The sequence below is a fragment of the Arvicola amphibius genome, chromosome 7 (assembly GCF_903992535.2).
Source record: "Arvicola amphibius chromosome 7, mArvAmp1.2, whole genome shotgun sequence".
NCBI lineage: Eukaryota > Metazoa > Chordata > Mammalia > Rodentia > Cricetidae > Arvicola > Arvicola amphibius.
Genome location: NC_052053.1, coordinates 43,278,281 through 43,284,280, shown reverse-complemented (window position 1 = coordinate 43,284,280; position 6,000 = coordinate 43,278,281).

Sequence of the window (6,000 nt, the reverse complement as noted above, 5' to 3'; positions counted from 1 at the left end):
GGTAAGTCTCCCCCCCACCCTGCCCCACCTGTAGTAATGCGGAGAAGCCTAGAATGTGGGGCTCAGGAAGCCCTGGTCCTCATCCCATCCCCACAGACAGGTGTTGTCACCAGGGAGGTGACCCTGAGTGCAGTTTCCAGGACAGTGAGGAAGTCCTTCCTTTTTGTCGTGATCTCTCCTAGTCCCTGGTCTCTGCTTTGCCCTGTTCTTCTCATTCTCATCAGAGAGGCAGAGACCTGGCTGCTCATGAGAGTGGTGTGGGATCTTTTCAGAGGGCCCCATCCTAGCAGCGACCACACAGAACCACGGGGAAAGGGATCTCTGTCCAATATGTGCCTTGGGCCGTCCCTGTCCATGACTCCCTGACTACTGCTCCTACAAAATGGGGGGAGAACTTATCTCTCTTCTCTCTGTCACAGCAGCTACCCAGGTCTGCACCTGCTGAGCAAGCCTTGTTGCCCAAACCTGACTGGGACATCCCTGTACCACATCTCTCCTGGACCAAACTCCCCACTGCCTCTCCCCCACACCTTGGCCTCCCCTCCCCCACCTGACACCAAATAAAGCCCTTTAGCAGTACTCTGGCTCAGCCTGTCTGTGAAGGGCCTTGTGTGGGTTTGAAAAGCCCTCTTGCCAGCAGAGACATGGAAAAAGTACAATGACATTGTTGGGCTGGTGTCCAAGGAGCATGGCATCTGACTTCCTGGAGAGCCATGTGAGGTCCTAGAGCCCCACCTGGTGAGCCACTGATTGTCAGGCTGGACCCTGTCAGAGAAGCCCCTGGGAAAGCAGGGTTGTGAGGGGTCATCAGGGCTTTGGGCAATGTGACTGTCACCACAGGGCTCCTAGTCCAGGAGGACTTGATGGGCTGATGGGACGACCCCTCCTTGAGAAAGCTAGCTCAGTGACAGGGTGGAGCTAGGGTGGGTAGCTCCTCCATCATGTCCCCTCTGAAAACACAGAAGCAGCCACAGCCTCTCCCAGCCCAGTTCCCCACACCAGGTCTCCCCTGCAGTTTTTCCAAGGACAAGGGTGAAGGGTTTCACTGTCCAATACGGACATGGTGGCCACAGTGTGGAAGAAGATGCCCCAACCCCAGGTGATCAGTACAGCCTCAAAGTGCAAACCCCATGGTGCTGGCTGTCCAGCATGTCACCTCTGCCGAGGGTTGCTGGAACTCAGGCCAGTGTCCCTCAGCTCAGTGACCCTCCAGTCTAACTCCCGCCTGATTGGCTGTTCTCTCTGAATTCCTCTCCTACTGGACCTAGCTTCTGCTGGGAGCTCTTGGGTGTTCCTAAGGAGGGGCAGCTCTGAGGTGCAGGTGTTGCCTGAGGCATCCAAGCCACTCTGGATGGCACGGCCACGCCAGGCTGGATCCCACATACCAGGCTCTCTTTGATTGAGACAGGGACTATGCATGGATTCAACTGTGGGTTCCAGAATAACCCCAAATTGAAAAATTTGATGCTGTTCTCTTTTGTAATCAGTAATTCAGGAAGACTTCTAATTGAATCCAAAATATGCAGAGACTGCAATCTGACACCACACCCATTACAGTATCACAGCTCCCAGCTCCCAGCCCCGTGCAGCAGGTCAGTACTGGGACTGAACAGTGACCCTGGGCACTTGGTGTGAAAGCTCAGAGCTGTGACTGTGATTTCTAATTTATATGAGTTTCAGGTCAACCTAATTTGCATAGGGAAACCTTGACTCAAACAAATAAACACTAGAAGATAGAAGGACCTCTTTGTGTTTTATAAATAAAAACTAATATTGTGAAAATGACTATCCCTGCAGAAGCAATGTAACAAATTCAGTCCATCCTCATAAAATTCCAATTACATTCTTCACAGGAATAGAAAAATAGAATTCATATGGAACCACAAAATACCCAGATAGCCAAGATAAGTTTGATAAAAACAATGCTGGCCGTATCATCATGTCTGATTTCAGGTTTATTGTCATAGCAGTAGAAACAGAATGGTGATGGCCTGAAAACAGACGCAGAAATCAATTAAGCAGAAAGAATAATCATATATGAATCTATGCAGTTACAGCCACCTGAGTTTTGACAAAGTTTAAAACTGTATACATCGGAGAAGACAGCCTCTTCAACAAATGGAGCTGGTGAATCTGGATATTCACAGGTAGAATAATAAAGCTCAGTCCCCATATCACACCCTGGGCAAAAGTAAACATAAAATAAATATGGACCATAATACAAGACCTGAATTTCTAAAGCAAGAATTTCAGGAAAAAGAAGGGAAAGCATGTCAAGATACCTGCATTAGCCAATGCTTTCTGAACAGACTCATCTCTCAAGAAATCAGGCCAAAATCTGAATGAATGGGACTTTGGGTATTAAAATGTTTCTTACGGCAAAGGAAACACAGTCTGTAGAGCAGAAGTTCTTTGCTAACTCTACATCTAAAAGAGGATCAATATCTAGACCAGTTCTCAGCCTTCCTAGTTCCACAGGATGTGGTGACCCCAACCATACAGTTATATTGTCACTACATCAAAACTGTAATTTTGCTCCTGTTATGAACCATAGTGTAAATAGCTGATATGTGAGTCCAAGGGAATCACAGCCCACAGGTTGAGAACCAGATCTACTAAATAACAAGAAACCAAACAAACCAATCAACAATGGGACTAAAAAAAATGACCAGTCAGTTCTCAAAAGATGGGATCCACATGGCCTGTAAACACATGGGAAACAATCAGCATCAACAGCCATCAGAAAAAATGCAAGCAAACAAACACAATGACATCAGCCTTCATCTCACCCGTGCCAGAATGGCAGTCACCAAGGAGCCGGGTAACGGTGAAAAGCTGGGGCACATGTGTTCACAGGGAGTTCTTACACTCTGGTGGTGTCAATGTGCACTAGAACAGTTTCTAACTCCTCAAAAAGCTAAAAACAAACAACAGAAAACATTGCCATAGGGCCCTGATAATCTGCTCTGGAGTATTTTCCCCCAAAGCCAAGTCAGCACACCACACAGACACTTAGTTTGCTGGAGGAAAAGTCACAACCACTAACATTGGCCACCAAGGTGTCCATGCACAAAGCAGTGAATGAGGGAGACATGGTTTGCATAAACAGTGGACTTTTTTTCAGCTGTAGAGAACTAAATTGTGTCATCTGCAGAAGGAAATCAATGCAACCGGAAATTAGGTCACAAAATACAAACATCACACTTCGTTTCTGGATCCTAGATTTACAGAAACCTGAAGCCATCTTAGATACAGATGACGACAGAGCAGAACTGAGTCTAAGGGACATACGGGTGCAGAACAGCTGAGAATGGAGAATTATGCAAAGCAGACTGTGTGCGTCTATGGGAACATCTTACACAGCTCAGATTAACAAATAAAATTAAAACCAACATGGAACACTAAAAGACTGTTAAAACTATACTAGAAAAAAGAAAAGAAGAGACAGGGAATAGGGTGGTCTGGTGGGGGGGAAACCAAAAAAGAAGAGAAAAGTGAAGAGAAGAGAAGAAAAGAAAAGGAAAAGATTGTCTAATCACATAAACTGAAAAACAGGATCAAATATATGAAGGGACTTAAAAGAATGAGACTCTTTGGGACCCAAAGTGTCGGTGTGACTTCCTCCTGGGTCCTGTGAATTTGGAGGCGGCCGGGTCTATGGGGTCAGCTGAGCTTGTGGACTCTTCTCTCTCCCCCATTTAGGCTGTGCTGGCCCCACATGGGACAAATGAACACAGGAGCTGTCCTCACTTTGGTATTTTCCCTCACGTGCCAGGGGCCTCTGCTGGCCACACTTGGCTTTGCAGTCTGAGTGCTGGGCAGGCCCTCTTTCCCCCCCCCTCCCCTTCGTGAACTTCCTCCTCTCCTACCCAGGAGTAGCTAAAGTTCCAGCTGAGGGGAAGGGAGTGAGCCAGCTAACGAGGTGCTGAGATCTGTCTGGGTGGACGGACCTACTTTCAAAGCCCACCTCACTGGAGGCTGCAGCTGGGAGGCAGAGTAGGCCACTGGAGTCAGGGATCTCAGAGCCCACAGAGCCACACTCAAGGCACTGATAGACCTGCTGGCCCCAGCTCAGCTCTGTCAAACTCCAGAGTATTTTCAGTTGATCAGGTCAGCTCCAGGCAGCCAGGGTGGGGACCCTTTTCCCATGCACTTCACTCCCTGGGCCCAGCTTCCTGCTGGTCTGACTCTTTGGTTTCTTAATACCAGACACCTCTTCTCCATAGCTGCCCCCCAAACTCACCCTTGAGCTGTGTGGGAGGTTAAACTCGGGGTCCCTGAATTGTGATGGTTCTCTGCTCCTGGCCTCCAAGAGAGATCTGGTTTACAACTCAAGTTCCCTCTCAGGATGGCTCCTGGCCACAGCCCTCAGAGCTTGGGTGCTGCTCTCCACAGACCACCCACCTAGCTAGAAAACCGACTGTTCTCCACAGATCAACCTCTGGATTTGAGGCTTGTGTGAGCTGTGGCCTTGTCCTGTGGCTCCCAGCACCAGGGCTACCTGGCTGTCCTTGGCCTGGGGCTCTGACTCCTCCCTCACAGGGCCCACAGTGCTGGAGTTGTGCTTGGCTTTGTTCCTTTTGCTGAGTTTTCTCTTTTTGTTTCTACACAATTCCCAGCTGTCCTAGCCGTGCTTTTTGAATGTCTAAAGCAGGGCCAGGACAGCCTGCTTTAATATTATCTCCTTTTCTCTCTTTATTATATATATGTATATATATATATATTACATAAATATATATGTGTACATATGTATTATGTATACACATACACACACACACACACACACACACACACACAGTCTTTCCTTATCCCGACTCTTCTCTTCTGCCAGAGCCCACAGAGTCACCTTCTCGCCTCCATCCATCTGGAAGTCTCTGGTTTAGGTTTTGACCACGTTGGTCAATCACAGTAGTTGCTATTGAACATTTTGTAAGCTTTTTCCATGTTGTCCATTAGGAATTAGTTCCGGTCTGTTCTGTTCCTGGTCTTGTGCCCTGTGAACCCCTGGCTAAGGGCACTCAGCAGGGCGCTCTGCAAGCTCTTCCTCAGAGGTGGACTTGGCTATGAGAACAAAACAACACAGGCCACGTGGCTGTAAACAGACATTGATTCCACAGTTTCAGAGCCCGGGAGCCAAAGTCAAGGAGCAGGCAGATTTGGTTTTGCTGAGGGTCCACTTCCTGGTACTCAGATGGCTGTGAACCACTGTGGGCTTACACAGTGGATGGGAAGAACCCTGTTCTAAAAACACCAATTCTGCCTATGAAGTCTGCACCTCTGAAAGCCACCCCCCCAACCCCATCTCCTTGAGTTTGGATCTCAACACATGGTGAAAGAGACACTCACACACACACACACACACACACACACACACATACACACACACATACACACACACACACACACACACACACACACACCAGTGATTCCCTCTGGGACCCCTGAGTAGTGACAAACCACACCCAAACACCTGTTTTCCCAGAGAGATCCTTTAGTACCTGGGGAAAAAAGGTTAAAGCATCTGCTTCCCAATTGTGGCAGGTAAACAGCAGCAAATGACCTAGCACATGTAATTTTTAATTCATTTTCTATACCAACCACAGTTCTGCCTCCTTTCCCTCCTCCCAGTCCTTCATATCCCAGTCCTTCATTACCTCCCCTCAAACCCACCCACATCCACCCCTCCGAAAAGATAGGCCTTCCATGGAGAATCAACAAAGCCTGGCACGGTAAGTTGAGGCAGGAACGAGCCCCTCCCTGCTGTATCTAGGCTGAACAATGTACCCCAGCAGGTATAATTTTTAAGAGGAGAAAAAGGGGAGGTTTGTGTTAGAATGGGCTAGGATGTGGTGGTATATTTTTGATTGGGCATGTTAACTAGGTGAACCAAAGGGGGCTTTTGATTGCTGTACTTTGTACTTTGATAGCTGGACCTTGATAGTCAGCCTTAGGAGGAAGAAGCGGCCAAAAAGGAAACAGACCTTGGTGGCTAGCTTTAGG